General features: G+C 41.7%; 1 protein-coding gene across 16 annotated transcripts in view; it reads right to left on the reverse strand.

Annotated features, from left to right (window-relative positions):
- Positions 1-18,767, reverse strand: part of NRXN3 (neurexin 3) — a 1,505,977-nt gene that overhangs the window by 4,378 nt on the left and 1,482,832 nt on the right. The window lies entirely within an intron of this gene.

Below are 18,767 nucleotides of genomic sequence, written 5' to 3' on the forward strand. Positions count from 1 at the left end.
GGGCTTTAAGGGACACTAACAATCCTCGTTCATTGTGCCAAACTGTATTGTGGTTTAATGATATGGATAAATAAGAAGTACAATGACCTAAATCAGGATTTGATTCCAGGCCACCAAAGTGAAGAGTAATCTCCATCCTGCACTTTCTGGCATTTCTTTCTGTGCTGATGGTTGTGATGAATGTTACTTTTTCTCTAGCCTGGCAGACAGTTTTCTGCAAAGCAGGTACTAAATGAGAAAGTCTCATAATCTGCTGTCTGGGAGTGCTTGTGCTGTGAACAACCAGCAGCCATTCCTCACTTTCTCCATACCCAAGCTCATTATCTCTGCAAATGAGAGACCCAAGGTCATTTCATAACCTAGGTATCTCAGTATCACTGAGGTGTTTGCAAGCAATGAGGCCTCCTAAAATTATTTGTTTTATCAGGGTATAGGCTTGATTCACACTTTCACCATAATGTGACTCTATTTTCAGGCTCAGTCCACTTGTCTTTTCCATGGGTATGAAAGCACAGTGGATTACTCTCATGTATGTTCAGATCACACAGTCTTGTGCTTAAGTATAGAGTTCTATCTTTTTTTTTAACTGAGTCATGTTGCCTTTGCATGTAAATTTTGATTTTAGTTATAATTTTGTTAGGCATTTAAGCTAATTGGGCTGTATCCTGAGATCCTAAGGTAAACCATCCTCAGGCAAGTTCCCATTAGTTTCAATGGGCATTTTGCCTTAGGAAGGACTAAGTATAAACTGAGGGCCATGCACTTTGAGTAATCATTTTCATCAGTGTAAAGTGAGTGCCTAATTGTGTAAAATGTTACCACTAGTGTGAGTGGAGAATTCTGAGGATTTAGTATTATTTTACTCATACTTTGCACAAGTATATATGGCTACAGAAAGTGCAAGGCAATAGAGAATCGGACTGAATAAAAAACTATGGATTTGCTTAATTCATTCATGTTAATTAATTGTCTTTCATCCAAGTGACTGTTGAATGGCGCTGGGTAAAAAAATCGGCTATCTGCACTGTGGTGCTCTATTGTATTTTCTGCATTTGTTTCATACTGAATTTCCATTGGTAGTTCCACTGCCAAGGGTAGTTCTGCAAAACATATGCCATGACCAGAGAGTATGATTTTTGCCCTAAATCTTGTATGCTGGGTGCTTGCAGGTTTACCATCATTTTGATCCAAATTTATTTGGGCAGCAGTCATTTTTAACCACCAATTGGAGTGTACAAATGGAGTCTCAGGGCCTTTAAAATGTACTACCTTCAATATTTCAAATCGGAAAGCAACAGTGGCATATGGTTATTCGTATCCTTCCGCAGGGGTAAAATGCTGGTACCACTGAAGTCAATGGAAACCTTAATGTTTACTTAAGTGTCATGAGAAATTAGCCCCAAATCAGAATCCATTATTTTACTTAGCTTCTTAATATACCCATGGAGTAAAGCTCGTTCTAATGTATGAGATGAAAATGGCAATTTGGAGATGTCATTTAATTTTCTGAGCTTCCAGGTAATGTTCCTGCCACTTCTGTTACTGAATAAAGAAGGGAAAAGTTGAATATTATGTGTCTAAAATAATCCCACAGGATTTCTTCAAATTGTATCTGTTCAGTACAAACATGAGAAAGGCAAAGAGCATTATTACTCTGCAGTTTGCCAAACTACTACATTGCATTTTGTGAACCTGTGATTCTGGTCTCCTCCTTGTGAAATAATAACAGGAACTTGTCTTGTTCCTGTTTATGCTATTGTTTTAGAAGCTTGTTTTCTGTCCATTGTTAGTGTGGGGCATGGATAATCCATTTTATCACATGGTCTCAGGACAAACTTGAACGAGGGCCTTCAGGAAAAGATCATCTATCAGAATAAGCAACAAAGAATCCTGTGGCACCTTATAGACTAACAGACGTTCTGCAGCATGAGCTTTCGTGGGTGAATACCCACTTCTTCAGATGCAAGACTTGATCTTGCAAGAACGTCTGTTAGTCTATAAGGTGCCACAGGATTCTTTGTTGCTTTTACAGATCCAGACTAACACGGCTACCCCTCTGATACTCTATCAGAATAAGTTCTATGGACTAGATAAGACTGAATAAAATAATGGAATTTTCAGCCAAATATGAAATTGAGCTGCCTGTTGAGTGGGGAATTGAAGTCCCTGAAAGTCATCTGAGGTCTGTTGAGTGGCTAATAGTGTCCCTTTAAGTGATTTTAAGATCAATTCATCCACCATTATACAATAGCATTCATCTGCAAGTTTAGTGCACCATCTGTGACACACAACTGGAGTCAAAAGTTTGGCAGTTTTTAATTGCCCATCTAAAGCTTCTGAAGTGCCTGTGTTATTAAAAGCTACTATGCTTACAAATGGATTCTGTTGATCTGCCACCCAATAGGGCAATATTTTAGGCAGCTTTCTTCCCACAAGGAAATACTTTAGTCCATTTTACAATCACCTCTTTGGACTTGACCTCAAGGAGATGGAAATATTTAGTTTTTAAAACCGGAAGACAAAGCTTTCATTAACAGAACCACCACTTGCATTAAAAAGCAATTCATTTTTCTAGGATTTTTTTTTACTTGCAGTTAATGATCAAATATAATGTCATTATAAAATGGTTGGGTTTTTCATGAAATGTCAAGAAGAGTCTAACAGAGCTATTAGGATTAATGGGGTTCCACATATGTAACTGAGAGCAGATATTGTCTCTTTGTGTACAAAAGTAGGTCAGAAAGAAAACAACGAGCCAAATTCAGAGGTGAGTCTGAGTCTTAGCAGGTATCTGAGAGGTGGTATAACTTATGTGCTTGTACGGCTGAGACAATTTAGGCTTTCGTGGAATCACTTAATCTCGCCTCTGAATTTGGCCCAGTGTGTCTGGTGAGCCACATCCTGGGTGCAAGCTACACCCCAAAAAATAAGATACAGTTAAGGGTACTTCTCCTGGGGCTCATGGTTTTTAGAGGAATCATTTCCCTATCAAGGAATACATTGGTCAAAGTTGCTAAGATATTGTGGCTCTTGGAATTCATGGTTTGGTTTGGTTTTTGGATTGGTTGACAGAATGTTTTTTTCATTTGAACTAAAATTGGCTAGTGTTTCATACAGGATGTCCCAACAATAACGCAGTGAGGAAGGAGTATTTAGGTTTGTTACTTGATGGTATGCACATATTGCTGCTTCCTGTGAATGTATAATTTCACATTGAACCTAGAAATCTCTGCCTACATCTAAGAGTTGAAACTTTCTCACACAGTGGCTCTCTGGCACAGACCCTGAAGGTTCAGGCCTTTCCCTATACAATTAGTGCCCACTTTATTGTCCAAAGTATGTATAGTACCAAAAAAGATACAAGAGGTACACAGAAGGAAACCACTGTGTTTTCAAATAACTGTAGGGGGATCCAGTCATCTGACTCCCATTAAATAAATGGTCAGGATTAAAATCTCTTAATTACTTCTTTGAAAAGGAATCTGATGGTGCAAAGGGCTACATTAGTGCTAAATATTTGTGGGCCAATCCTTGAAGTCCTTCATGATTTGGTCCATTATTATGGAGTTGTGCAGCTAACTCTTAGAAAATGTACAGTGAAATTCCTGCCTAAAGATATCCACTGCTCTCTGTTTGATTGAGATTCAACTACAGAGACATGGGACGTTGGTTTCTGGCTGCTATTGCTTTGTTTGGAAAGCAAGCATCAGTCAGTGATGCTGGTGGATGAGCTGAGAATTCAGAACCTGTTTATACAATTCAAAGCATCCCAAGAAGATAGCAGGGCCTTTTCTGTTTGCAGTCCTGCCCATTCCCCTTGTCCCCTCTCCCCAGCGGATAGGTGCTCCCTGAAGAAAGCTGTGCAATTGAAGTGGCTTGTGTTGACTGCACAGTGCTGAAAGATGAAATAAAAGGAATAGATAAAATGGCTTCCTCTGCTGTGGTAGGGATGAAGAATAAGTGCCAAGTGCCAACAGCAGTACCAAGAGGATTGAGGTCTGTGTGGTGTGAAGCCCTAACCCAACAAAACACTAATATCGAAGGGCTTCCTTTGGATTTCTTCTTTCTTGGGACAAGCACAGTGTGTATTCCTTAAAGTTAGCATTTTAAATCTGGAACTTATACTTTTTTGAGAGGGCTGTGCTTTCCTTTAAACTAGTAGGACCACTGGGGATCTAAAAGGTCTACTTTAGCCTTGAAGGCTGCCCTGCTTTTTCCTTTATGAGTGCTTTATAGATATATAATTCATACCTCTGGGGCTCGCTGTCACTGGAAAAGATGGAGTGTAAAAAATGTAATAGAAGCCTTCTGAACTGTGAGGATGTTGTGGGTCAATCATGAATGTAGAGGGCATCAAGCAAAAAAAAAAAAGTTAGCAACCTCCAATTCTCATCTTTCTGGCCAAGACTGTTTCACTGGTGTCTCAAGCATCAAAGAGCGGCAGCACAAAAAGCGCACACACTAACAGAATCCTGAAAGATTCAACTTCTAACTCTCACGATGAATATAAAGGGACACAACACTGTCTCTTCCAGATGTGGCTGAAAATCTTTAGGGTGCCAGCTGAAATGCCCAGCACAGCACATTCACATCCTCAGGTATTGAAATTCCACATCCAAAGTCTCTCATTTACATTTATTCTTATTCTCTTGCACTGAACTCAACTCCATTTTCAGACCAAAACATCCTGCTATGGAAAATAATCCCTTCCCTACCCCCTGCCCCATATATGCAAGTTGGGTGCCAAGAAATTCTCATTAAGTCACTGAGTTTTTCAACACTTCTTGAGGTTTGGTCTCCTGTGAGTTCTTTGAGGGTGAAGAGGGAAAATATTCAGACCACAGTTCTTGAGTCACAGGAAAGCTGATGCTAATATGAAATCTAGCAGATGAGCATTTTTAATATTCTCTCACCTCTTTCCAACCTCATTTAACTGAAAGTGACTGTCAGTAACACAAGGGCAGGCATCACTTCCCCAGTGAGAGTGCCTTAGCCTTCTGCCTCAAATATCCTTACTGCCCGCTTCCTTCCAAAGCACCAATTGTTTCCAAAGTGACTAGACAAAACCCTAGTTTCGGGGGCAGATTTGGTTTAACTGAATTGCTTTGAAACATGTGAGACCCCACAAGAGCCTGTTTACAGGAATCTCTAACAAAATCCACTTTCCTAGTGGCAAACAGCAAAAGCTAAATTAAGAGCTCAATCTTGATCAAACTGAGGTCAATGTCGAAACTCCCACTGGTTTCTAAGTTGGTTCCTAAGGTTTATTTATAGTTAGACAGACACAGTCAGTTACGCCAAGGCCTGAGTTTTGATAACTAGGGATAAGAGATCTCTTTGGAGGAAAGAAGAACTGACTTCACCTTTCCCGGGGGTGTAAGAATTGGATGAGATGGTTCTCAATTTAGTATGAAGTTTAAAGTTTGGAGAGAATTTGGTTTCTGTAAATTGTTGGTCACCTCAGCAAATACCAGTTTCAATGTGGCCTGAGTGGGGAAATACCCCAGAAAAAATAACGTACTGGTTTTTAAGATGTAATCGCAGCCAGGAGGCAGTGGTAATCTCATGAGAGAGCTGCTTCTCATTATGTTTCCAGCCTAAGTGTTAGATTGAAAATGTTTATCTAAGCATTCAGACTTTGAACTGCTTCTCTAACCCAAACAGAAGCTTAATCAAACTCTTCTGAGTTTCTCCCATCACTGTTTTAAATCCACTTGATTCACAGACAATAATGACAACTTGTTAGTCAACATAATTACCGGTTCCATTTTACAGCATCAGTTCTTCAGGGAAGCTGTCAGCTGAACCTGAGTTATCGGCTATGTACTTAGTAGCATGCTACCATGCTGGCCCTTTAAAAGTCTACCTGTGCTAAAGGAAGGGCATCTTTTTTTGTTTTTACCAGGAACTCAATGTTGTTATCCAGTGGAATTCATGCTGCAGAGAAGGAAGTCCCCAACAGACAGGGCGAATTTTAAAAGTCCAGGACATTCAAATATTGGGAAAAGAGGAGAACTAGTAAATGCTACAATTGCTGGAAGAGGTTATCAGTCATGATGCTAGGGCCATTTTGGTTGAAGGGTTTGCACTCTAACAGTACACTTGAGAGTATCTTTTTGACTGTGGCAGAAACAAGAAGATTGACGATCAAGGAAATTAGCAGGAAGAATATGCTTCTGTAGGAACAGAGGGAACTGGAGATAAGAGCAACTAGGGACTCTATTGCCAAATGGGGACCAGTGACTTAAAGAAACTTCCCTTGTTTTCTCCTGGAATATAGTCTACGCACCAGGCTACAGCAAGTTTACATATGAATGAAAACTCTTGGCATTACCGCTGATTCTTTCTGTGGGAGGCCAAAGGGACTGGGGCGAGAATTGACAGAGAGTGGGAGTGAATTACCCTGGGCTCCTTCACCCCCTCCTACGAAGAGTAGTACAATCACGTAATCGGAAATCTAGAGAGAGCATGTAACATAACAGCAAATACCAAAACAAACATATCCAAAACTTAAATAAAGGAATTTATGCTTTTTTCTCTCAAAACCAAACCATACACTAGAAAATAAAAATTCCACAACAAAGTTAAGCTCATCAAAAGAAAAGAAAACAACAACAACAACAACAGGTCATTCGCTTTACCAGAAAAAGAAAGATAAAACCCAAGAAAACTGAAAAAAAAAGAATACAGGAAATCAAAAATTTCTTTTTTTTAAAAAAAAAAGTACTCAAAAATATATAAAATTAGCTATAAGAAAGCATACCACATTGATTTCATATAGTCAACTTACATCAACAAATTGCCCGCATGTTTTTTGGCATGAAAGAAAAATTTACAAAAGAAAGTTGTGTAAGAATGCTCTTGGACAAGTAGAATTGCCACATTCTTGTAACTTGCTTTTTTTGTTTTGTTGTCGTTCTTAAAAACTTTTTTTAGCAAAATGTTTATTATTTCTTTTTTAAATATAATTATTTTACGACAAAGGGTGATACAGGGAGGCAACAACACATACATCCACACCACATAACATGAAAAGAAAAAAATCTTGCACCTTAACAAATTTGAAGTTATTTCTCTGTTGTTTTTGGTTATAAATTATATGTTTGCTTTGTGTAAAATGTTTCACATATTACAATTGAAAAAAAATGTACACTTTAGAATTTGCTTTGACTGTTTATGTATCTACAGATCTAATGCTTTTTGAGAATCAAGGTTTTTTTTTTGTCTTTTTGGTCAATTCAATATATATTTTTTAAAACATTTTCTTTTCTTTTTTCCTAGAATTTTTTTGTGTGTGTTTTAAGGAATGGATGACGGCACATAAAATTTTAACAATGCTAAAGAAAGGGTTGGGGAGGGGACTTATGGGAAGAAAAAAGATGCCTAGGGTGGATGGATTGGGAGTGTAAAATCTATGAGTGTACTACACAGGAGATGAAGATGATGGGAGTGAATGTGTAAGTCAGTTGCCATGTCCATGTAAGGGCGGTACGGAGTGATCTAGCAGCATTAGAGCTTCTGGCTGTAAGGAAGGGATGGGCAATATACAAAAACAAATGAGCATATTCATGCCCATCAACAAAAAGAAAGAACAGAACTCTAACATTGACAATCTCACAAACCCTAAGCTGCAACTTCTTCAACATGCAAGTTACAAAAAATTAATAATAATTAGTTTCATTAAAGATTCTCAAATTATAAAAACAGTTAAAGCTTTGTTTCCTACTAAAAATAGCAGTAAAATACATAAACTAATAATAATAATAATAGAGATTAAAAAACAAAAAAACAAGAAAACTAGCTTTATGCACTGGAATTAGAACAACTTCAACTGCAGCTATGCACAGCCTCATGTTCACCAAGAAGTTGACATCAATGTTCTACGGAATTGGAGCCATTAATTGCTTCAGTGAATGAAGCCATCTATTTTAAATGCAAGGGGTGCTTTGGTATCCCCTCCCCCTGAACAGGATAGTTTTAAATTCAGATTCTTTAGAACTGTGGTCTGGAAAGTATTGATATAGGATTCTGCAGGTGAAGTAGTTCCTTGTTTAAAGAGGGAAGTAAGGGGGAAATTGCAGAAAACAATTCATAACTTTTGTTTCTTGTTGTCATTAGATTGGAACAACCCAAATCTAAGATAGAAATCCAACCATTGAAAAGAAATACATCAAAATATAGATATATAGAGATACACTAAAAAAACAAAAACAAAAACAAAAAAGCACTTTATTCCCCAGCAAGAAGGGAGAAAAGAACAACTGTGGTTTTTTTTAAATTTATTTTTAAAGAAAAAAATATTCCACACACTTTCAAAGATGAACAAACCAGATGCACACATTGAAAAGGAACAGACAAAGCAGTCTAGGGACACTTTCATCATTTGGATTTTTTTTGTTTATGGATTGCATTCCCTCCATTTTAAATTTTCTTTTAATTTTTGGCCAAAAAACTCCCCACCCACCAATGTACTGCTTTTTTTCATTACTTTTTTAAAAATAAACACAAGGGAAAAAAGGACGTGCAGTCTGGATGTACGTCATAAATAGACATAGGAAAAGAAAGAAGAAATTGGCTGAGATTGACAAATGGGTTATATAATAGCTTCATTTTACTGTAGGATGTTGTTAATAATAATAATAATAATAATAATGCATGCTTAAAGTAAGTTGCATTTAGGGAAAGTAGAAAAACAGAACAGCAAGCTAGGACTTAGGAGGGAGGGAAAGGGAAGATAGCAAAGACGACGACTAAGGAACAAGGTGGTATATCATTCCATGCCTGTCCAGTAAGGGCAAAGTACATTCCAAAGGGTTCAGTGCAGGTTATGGGAAGAGATTAGAAGGGCTATGGTGTGGGGGGAGGGAGGGAAATTGCCAGAGGTGCTAGGAAATACATTCCACACTCATTATAACACTGCCTGTAGGCATCAATCACACAAAACTCCAGTCTTTTCTCAAGGCCCAGTTCTCCAGCCCAGACTCAGGATGGGCAGCATTTGTGTGACTAATATTTTTGGGATTGTTCATGTGAGTAGGTACTAATCATCTTGAGTAAGGGCTGCAGAATTCATTTCCTGAAACACTTCCTACTTAAAGTAATGATTACTGCCTTGGAGCCTGAACAGGTGAATGCTAACAGTATAATGCTGATTAACCTATTATTCAAAACAGTCAGCAATTATTCACACAGAGTCAAAGGGCCTACTCCCAAGAGGGGATTCACAATCTGGCCCAATGAAGACACTCATTGCAGTAAGCATTAGTCTGGTAGTAAGTGTTTGTAGGACTGGACCAGTGATTAGTCACACTGAAAATAGTGGACAATTCACAATAGTAAACAATACAACTGGTAGTAAGTATTTGAACCTTCAGGCCATAAAGTCTTATACAGGCAAAACTCTGTTTGAAATTAATGGGAAAAGACTGCAGGATTGGACCCTTTGTATGTTATAAAGAGGTTTTACTGGTAACAAAATTTATTAATAATCAGTCCTATTGGGCTTTACAAGACCTGGAAGCTAAGGAACAGTGGTAGTCTTATATACAAAATATGATACAGAGAGCCTCCAGATGAGGGTCATTGTTAACAGGAGGGACAATAGTACTTTCAGAGCCACTCAGAGAACAAAGCTAATCTTTGTGAACATGAGATAAAAATAAATAATAATGTAGAGAGACACTGAATCCTTCAACTTTATACTTGGATGCGCTATTGAAAAAGTGTCCCAAGCTGGTAAAGATGGGAGGATGGGAGTTGCATGAGAAAAGCCCAAACTTCCACTGAAGGGCGAAATAGCCTCTGCCTCTACTGGAAGACTGCGCTGGAACTATATACTGGGGACTGTGTTAATAAGGGGGAGAGGTTCAACCAAGGACTGGGAAACCTGGCTAGGTGAACCTCAGGGACAATACATATAGGCACACATGGCTCCTGAGGCTGATCCATGTGGGATGATTTTTTGGGTTCATTTGTGAATGAGAAAAGATTGGTTGGAAACAAAGAACAGTGGCAGCAGTGAGGCCACTGCAAGCCCCAGTGAGGTTATTTATTTTTGGTAAACTTTCAAAATTACTGTCCCTGAGCACCATTCCCTACCAGGATTCTTAGCCTCTGGTTTAACAGGGTTAATCAATATACAGGGAATTTCACAATGAGGCATTTAAGCTTTGAAGTTTAATCATTCCTTGTTGTGACTTGCAGATGGATTCTAAGAGTAGTGAAATACCTATATTCAATACACTGGAATTCACTGGGTTGGGATTTTTCTCTGAGACCTTCTCTGATCCATTGCCAAAAAATTAGCTTGAATTTGTCATGGAGGGTATGTCTACACTTAAGACACTACAGCAGTGCAGCTGTGCTGCTGTAGCACTTCAGTGCAGACACTACCTACACCAATAGGAGGGATTCTACCATTGGCATAGATAATCTACCTCCCCAAGAAGCAGTAGCTAGGTTGACAGAAGGAATTGTTCCATCAACTAGCGCTGTCTACACGGCAACTATGGCACTCAGGGATATGGATTTTTCATACCCCCGAGAGCCATAGCTATACCGATGTTAATTCCTAGAGTAGACCAGGCCTCAGGGGTGTTTTTTTTTAATTGGCAAACAGCAACACTATCTGAGGTAATCAAGCCCAAATGCAGTGGGCTGAGTAGAGGGGTTTACCACAGCTCCAAAGCCCATAATAACAACTCAGATTTACATATTCTAGAACAAACTGATGCATGCTAGTTACATTATACACTGCATCACTCTTCATAACTGGTTTACTAATTTTTGTAACCCATCCCTGTATAGATCACGAACAGTCCATGAGCTACAAAATATGCTAGTAAGCAAAGCTGCAAAGTAAGCAAACTCATCATACATTATTCTTCTTAATGTTTCTTTACCTACTAATTACATGTTATTTACAAGGCCAATTGTGAGTTCATGCTTTGCCCATTGGTAACTTCTGTTTTCTTTCATTATTCATGCAAGGCCTACACATTGTTTTCCTTTAGACACCAAATAGACTCTAATGTGTGGGGAGCACAATTTCCAAACTTGAAGCTTGACGTTGGGCACCTCAGTCCATACTTAGGACCCTGATTTAAGTGTCTAACTCAAGGGCTAGGGGCATGAAAAATATGTTTAGTGGCCAGATGATCAAAAGAGCTCAGCACCCACAACTATAAGGTCGCTTTTAACTATAGCCGGATTTCCCCCCACCTCCCCGCCCTTAGTTCACTTCCCATTTAGGGACCTAAATAAATGGCCAGACTGTGAAAAGAAAATCTGGACATAAGAATCGCAGTAAGAGATGCTGAGTGGTGGGCAGTTTTGAAAACCTGTTCTGCATTCAGGTGCTGAAATGTGTGCTGATCACATTAGAAAATCTGCCTCTCAGCTCTTTTGAAAAATCCAGCCCTAACTGCCTAAATACAGATTTAAGTACCTAATATAGGTCCCCCAGTTTGCAAACTGGGTTGAAAATATTTCCACATATATCTGTAAACTAAATATTTTGCTGCTCTCATGATTTTTTTTAGTGCAGTGGCTACCATCCTGCAACTGTCCCTCTGAAATACAAGCAAAGGTTGTAAAAGGAAAATAAATAATACATATTTTGCAGCATGCTGTCACACTTTTATTTTCAGCTATTTAAGCGAGGTTGAAGGGCTGGGACTAAAGGGCTCAGTAACTTAAGGGGATTCAACTACTGGTTGAAGAATAGAAAATTTAAGTTTATAACAGAGTTGGCCAAAATTTTCTTAATTTTGTTTTTTTAAATGACATTATACTCAAAATTCCAATTTTTTTTAAAAGGATGAATTTTTTGCAAACACTGTCCTTTTTGGAGCAGCTCTGGTTATATCAATTATACTTGCTATTTTCAGGAGTTTTCTAGTTTTGCATTTCTTTTAATTGCATTTTTAAAAGTTGTAGGTAAGTGTAATGTTCGTATTAGTGTGAGACCCACAGACCTGGATTGAACTAGGTATACTATACAGCACCTGCCTTCCAATGTCTCCAACACACCTCTCCCCAGTTCGATAGTATTCCTATGTGGTACTCCGCCTCAGCTCTGCTGTAAAGCCATAATCCTGACCAGGGGCGGCTCCAGGCCCCAGCACGCCAAGTGTGTGCTTGGGGCGGCAAGCCACGGGGGGCGCTCTGCCGGTCGCCGGGAGGGCGGCAGGCGGCTCCGGTGGCCCTCCCGCAGACGTGCCTGCGGAGGGTCTGCTGGTCCCGCGGCTTCGGTGGAGCATCTGCAGGCACGTCTGCGGGAGGTCCACCGGAGCCGCGGGGCCGGCGACCGGCAGAGCACCCCCCGTGGCGTGCCGCTGTGCTTGGGGCGGCGAAATGGCTAGAGCCGCCCCTGATCCTGACCTACAACAATCTATGCTATTTCAGTCCTGGATCATGCACAATCTCTTCTAGACCTGTAGTATTCTCAGTTATTTCAGTCCTTGACTTGCACCAAACTGCCAATTTACCTCATCCCTAACATGCGATACCCCACGCTATTTCAATCCTTCGCTCTCCCATGCAGCTCTGCTCATGTAGCTCAACACTAACCAGTACCACCCCCTGCCATTCCAGCCCTAGACCTAGGGTGCCCAGATAGCAAACGTCAAAAATTGGGACAGTAGGTGGGAGATGATAGGCATCTATATAAGCAAAACCCTATAAAATCAGGAGATCTGGTCACCCTATCTAGCCCTCCAAATCACAATGTTGATGCACTTCTGACCTGCAGTATTCCCTGAGCTCAGTCCTGATCCTCTCCTTAGTGGAGATTTCCATTCCTGGGACTTTTTTCTTTCTGGTTGTCACGTGCATTAATAGTAGGGAAAGGATGAGTCCTGTACATTCAATTTCCTCTTCTATTGTAGCCTAATTAGAATGAGAACCAAGATCTTTAGTGATAAAAGGAAAAGCACATTTCCCTATTGCACAACTGCTTTTTTGCATACTTATATAATCCTACTTTAGTTATCAGACAATGCTTTTTAGGCTCATTTAGAGGCATATTTCCATACTGAGGCAGGACTGAGATGATAGTGACAAAAGCTCTTAAGCGGCTGGTTCTGTTGAACAGTCAGTTAAAAGAGACAAATGGAGAGATTCCAATGAACTGAGTGATGCACATAGCCTTGAAAGTAGGTTAGCTATAAAACGGAAAAAAATACACCCTTATCTATGCATCTGCTTTCAGCTTCAAGTAGTGTCTGCAGCAATTTTTCTCCAGTTAGTGCTTATGTGGCAAGAATCCACATTAACGAGAAGCAAGAAAAATATGTTAGGGGCTTATGTGGTGTGCAAAGGGGTGCCTTCTCCCTCCATTTATGCCCTAGCCTGGGGGAAAACACAGAGATAACACACAGACAGCAACTCTGCCTAAAGATAGCCAGTGCACAGGCCAGCAGAGCCAGCTCTTTCTTGTGTTCCCCAGACCCGCCCCCCAAGAGGAACTGTGGAAGAGTCAGTCAGAATTCTTCCTGGGGGCTCCAGCTGCAGCCTGGCCCCTCTGAACCCCTCCAGTGTTGACTGAGGCAAAAAAGCCATGTTCTGGCCCTATATGAATGAAGGGGGAAAAGAACGAAACAGAGCAATGACGGTTCCAGAGTGATGAAGTCCCTGTGGAGCGATTAGGATTAGGGAGATTCTGGCAGGGATCAAGGAAAATCAGAATCACTATAGCGTACTTCCGACAGGCAGGAGCTGACAGGAAAAACTCCTCTTTCCAGTGTAGCCTTAACTCTTTCCACACAGCCAGCCCAATGACTACTGAGGAAGAATTATACTATTAATGGCTAGCTTGTAGGCAGGGGTGAAAGTAACTTAACGAACTTACTGGTACGCAGGGCGGCTGAGGTCCTGGGCAGGAGCGGGGGCAGGAGCGGAGGCGGCTCTAAGCCCCATGAAGGGGCAGGGCCTTGAGCGGAAGTGGCGGGGCTTCTGGCGGAAGGCGCCGGGGCTGGGGCCAGACTTCCCCAGCCAGCCCTTCAGCACTGCCTGGCCTGCGCCAACCAGGGATCCAGCGGTGATTTAAAGGCCCCCCCTAAATCGCCACCGGAGCCCCAGGGTAGTGGGGGCCAGGAACCCTGGGCCCTTTTAAATCGCTGGGCCCCGGGCAGCTGCCCCTTTTGCTCCCTCATCCATCAGCGGCCCTGCCGGTATGGTCGGTTATGTACCGGCGGCCACTTTCTTACCGGTATGCCGTACCATACTGGCTTACTTTCACCTCTGCTTGTACGGCAGCAGCAGTAAAACACGTCATTTTCTCTTGTAAAATACTGCTCCTGCAATTTTAGCACGTTACCCAAAGCCAAATTATTTTTCTCTGAGAAAGAGAGGCCTGTTTTAATGCTTTCAGCACAACAAATAGGAACACAGGAATTTCTATACAGGGTAAGACCCTGGCTCTATTTAGTCCAGTACCCTTTCTCCAATAGCACCACCATCTGCTTCAGTGTAAGGTGCACAAACCTCACACTAGAAGTCCAGAATTCCTGATTTCTTATCTTGGCTCTGAGATTGACTGTCTGTGACCTCAGACAAGTCCCTTTGTCTCATTGTACTTCATTTACCGCCACAATAAAATGGAATACCACCCGCTGCACAGGGCTGCTTTAAGGATTAAATATTCAGAGTCTGCAAAGTTGTTTGAGGATGAAATGCTAGAGAGGTGCTAAGAGTTATTTACAAAAGGGCATTTATTATACTGTTAATGTCTTGGAGCTATGCAGGATTTATTAATAGTCTGGGTTCTTTCCCCCTCCCAAATGAGATAGCAGAAGAAGATCATTGTTCACAGATAAACTATTATTAAGGGGGGAGGGCAATGAGCAGGCTCTGGGGATGGCCCATCATGCTCTGGGTTTCAGAGGAGGCACTCTTGGGAGTTTGTGAGGCCCTGGCCCCACAAACCAGAATGAGCAGCCATTGCATGAGGACAGTCTTTTTGGGGCTAAAGGACAGGCTATGAAGTCCTCTCTATCACAGAATAGGAGCCTCCACCCCACACAGAGAAGCAGACTTTATGAGAGAGGAAATCTGCTTCTGGGGCAGAGACATGGGGTGACCAGATATCCCGATATTATCAGGACTGTTCCCATATTGGGGACTTTATCTTATGTAAGTATACCTCCCTCCTCCGCCCTCCTACCCCCCCAAAAAAGTGTCCCAATTTTTCACACTTGCTATCTGGTCACCCTACAGAGACATCAGGGAGATGTGTGTGTGCTGACCAGTCTGGCTTTCTTGTCAGAGACATAAAGGCCAGTTACTGGCTACAGAGATATGTAGGGAAAGAGGCCCACATGAGCCATCACTGAAGTTGTCCCATTTACAGTACTAGCTGCTTAGTGGGGCAAGCATACACTCCTTCCAATAAGTGGTATTTCAAAAAACCCTCACATGTTCATCACAAGTGCTCAATATCTGCCACTAGAGAATCCAAAGTGTTAACCATTGCCATGGCTTTCAGAGGTAAAGAAGCTTTCCCTTCCTTGCCTGATCTTGTTATCTTTTTATACTCCTTTGAACCAAAGGAGAATCTCTGGAGGCCTAGTCAGCAATTCCAGAGCTGATCAGACATCCAGCTGTGGCTGGCTTTAAAGTCTTCTTAACATGCATCTCTGCCCAACCTGCACTCTCTGCCAAGTAGAGACGCTGATGTGTTTGTTAACGGACAAATCCTTCATATTCAGTCAGGCAAGCTTAAAGGCTTTTAGGTAAAGCTAAAAATTAGGTAAAGTTATTCAACCTTTGTGCTCAGAGCTGAAGGTAGGCACCTGGAAAAGATTTGTTCTGAATCATCAGGTACTGGTCACTGGTGAAGACAGGAGAAAATACTAGGAAGCCAGATCCTTCTCCTGTCAAAGTCAATGGCAAAGCTTCTTCCATTAACTTCAATGGGAGCAGGATTGGATTCTAGGTATATCTCTGGTATAACCCCATAAAGCAATTGTTATCTCCATATGTATGATATTCTAAAATATGCAAGAGTTTTTGCTTCTCTGAAAATGGGATGCTGCCAAGAGAGCCCACTGTCCCCAAATGTGCTTCCCCAGCTTTTTTTTTTGAGATACAATCAAATAAGGGCATAACAACTGCCATACTGGGACAGCCCAATGGTCCAGCTATAGCAGTATCTTATCTTCCATAAGTGGCCGGTGCCAGATGCTTCATAGGGAATGAACAGAACAGGGCAGTTATCGAGTGATCTATCGCCTGTCAGTCAGTCCCAGCTGATCGCAGTTGGAGGTTTAGGCACACCCAGAGCATAAGGTTACATCCCATACCATCTTGGCTAATAGCCATTGATGGACCTGTCCTCCAGGAATGTATCTAATTCTTTTTTTGGACACAGTTATACTTTTGGCCTTCACAACATTCCCTGGCAACGAGTTCCACAGACTGTGTGCGCATTTTGAGTGTGCCATGCGGAGTAGTGGACCCTCCACCTTCCCTTGGCTGGGTGGGAGCCTGGGGGCTGTTCAGGGCAGGGGGAAGATCTGTGCCGTGGTTCTTCACAGTTGCGCGCCTGGTCCTTACCATGGCTGGGCTGAGGCACCACCCCCACTGGCTGGAGCTGGGTTGGGGAGAGCCATGCGGGCAGCTGTGGGGAGCTGGCGTGGAGTTGCGGACCCTCCACCTGCCATCAGTCAGGCAGGGAGCCTGGGGGGTAGGGACACGGCCAGGGGCTGCTATGACCCCCCACACACTGCGAGTAGGTGGAGGGTCTGCTGCAGCTCCCTACTGCTGCCCAGGCTCCCTGGCTGGGCTCCACGCTGGCCTGGCTGGAGAGGGGGGTGGGGGGGCCTTGGGGAAGAAGAGGGGGATGAGGAGAGGTCCACACATGTGAAAAGTGGATGGGCAAGGTCCCTCGCCCCCCACCGTCCCCGCCACTCCAGCACCATTGGTCACTGCTGCGTGTTGACCTGTGGAGCTGTTTAGAGCCCTGCAAATCCATGGATATCTGCAGATATCTGCAAACAATTTTTGCAGATCGTGGATCTGATGAGGATAAACATTTTTGTATCTGCGCAAGGCTCTACTTATGTTTGTTTTAAACCTGCTGCCTATTAGTTTCATTGGGTGACCATTGGTCCTTGTGTTACGTGAAAGGGTAAATAACACTTCTTTATTTACTTTCTCCACATCATTCATAATTTTATAGACCATTATCATAACTCACCCCCCTTTGTCATCTCTTTTCTAAGATGTGACAGGCCCCATCTTTTTAATCGCTTCTTATTTATACCGTAAGTTATTCCATACCCCTATTCATTGTCGTAGTCCTCCTTTGTACTTTTTCCAATTAGAATAAATCTTTTTTGAGCTAGGGTGACCAGAACTACATGCAGCATTTATGGTGTGGGAGTTCAGTGGCATTATGATATCTAGCCCTTTCCTAATGGTTCCAAAAAATCTGTTGGCTTTTTTAACTGCCACTGCACATTGAGCAGATGTTTTCAGAGAACTCTCCATTATGACTCCAAGTTTTTTTTCTTGAGTAGGAACAGCTGATTTAGCCCCCACCCCCATCATTTTGTATGTATAGTTGGGATTATGTTTTCCAATGTGCATTTGCACTGATCAATATTACATTTCATCTGCCATTTTGTTGCCCAGCCACCTAGTTTTGTGAGATCCCTTGGTAACACTTCGTAATCTGCTTCGGACTTAACTACCTTGAGTAATTTTGTATCATCTGCAAATTTTGCCACCTCATTGTTTACTCCCTTTTCCAGATCACTTATAAATATGTTGAACAGCTCTGACCCCAGTACAGATCCTTGGAGGACCCCACTATTTATCTCACTCTACTGCAAAAACTGACCATTTATTCCTACCCCTTGGTTCCTATCTTTTAACCAGTTAGTGATCCAGGAGAGGAACTTCCTGCTTCTCCCAGGACTGCTTTGTTTGCGTATGAGACTTTGCTGTGGGACCCTGTCAAAGGCTTTCGGAGAGTCCAAATACACTTCAACTGCAGCTGCTTGTCCTATTTATTTACCCATAAACTATAGATCATGGAGAGATTAGCAGATTCACGCAAGCCGCTGAGTCCTCGGCTGTTTCACAAGCAAAACAGGAGATATGAGGCATTAGCTTCCCAGCACATTCCCCCAGGCCGTATCCTGACACTTGCACCATTATTCACAGACTGCAAAGAGACAATGAGCCAAGCAGGCTAGAGTGGCAGCAAAGCTATAGTTTCGTGGTGTCAGGGTACAGTTATGAATCTGAAGTGAATCACAGAAACCAGACATGGAAGAGACCTATTTGTCATCTTCTCCAACCAACCCCTTACCCCAGCTGCAGGACTGTTTCTTCTAATAACTTTTTCCAAATTTTTGTTCAGTCCTATTCCAAGCTGTTTTGATGTGAGTTAACAGTGGCATTCCTGGATTTTTAAATACTATTGTATTTGATGGCTGAATGTGCAGAATTTACTGAGTACAAAATAATATGCCAATAACATTGTGGTCAAATACGATTTTGGAACAATCAAGTGGTATTTAATTAGTAAGCAATTAAATCCCTTCTTAATGCCCTATTTGAAACACTTAGGGCATGTCTACACTGCACTAAAAGTCCCATGGCACGAGGTCTGAAAGCCCAGACTCTAGCCTGACCCCAAATGTCTACATTTTTGAGCACTAAAATCACAAAAGGCCCTATGATATACTTCCACAGTGAGCCCCCAAAATAGCACTTTAAAATCCCTTATGGTCTGCAAAAAAAAAAAAAATCTTTTTTAA

The sequence above is a fragment of the Mauremys reevesii genome, linkage group 4 (genome assembly GCF_016161935.1).
Source record: "Mauremys reevesii isolate NIE-2019 linkage group 4, ASM1616193v1, whole genome shotgun sequence".
Lineage (NCBI taxonomy): Eukaryota > Metazoa > Chordata > Testudines > Geoemydidae > Mauremys > Mauremys reevesii.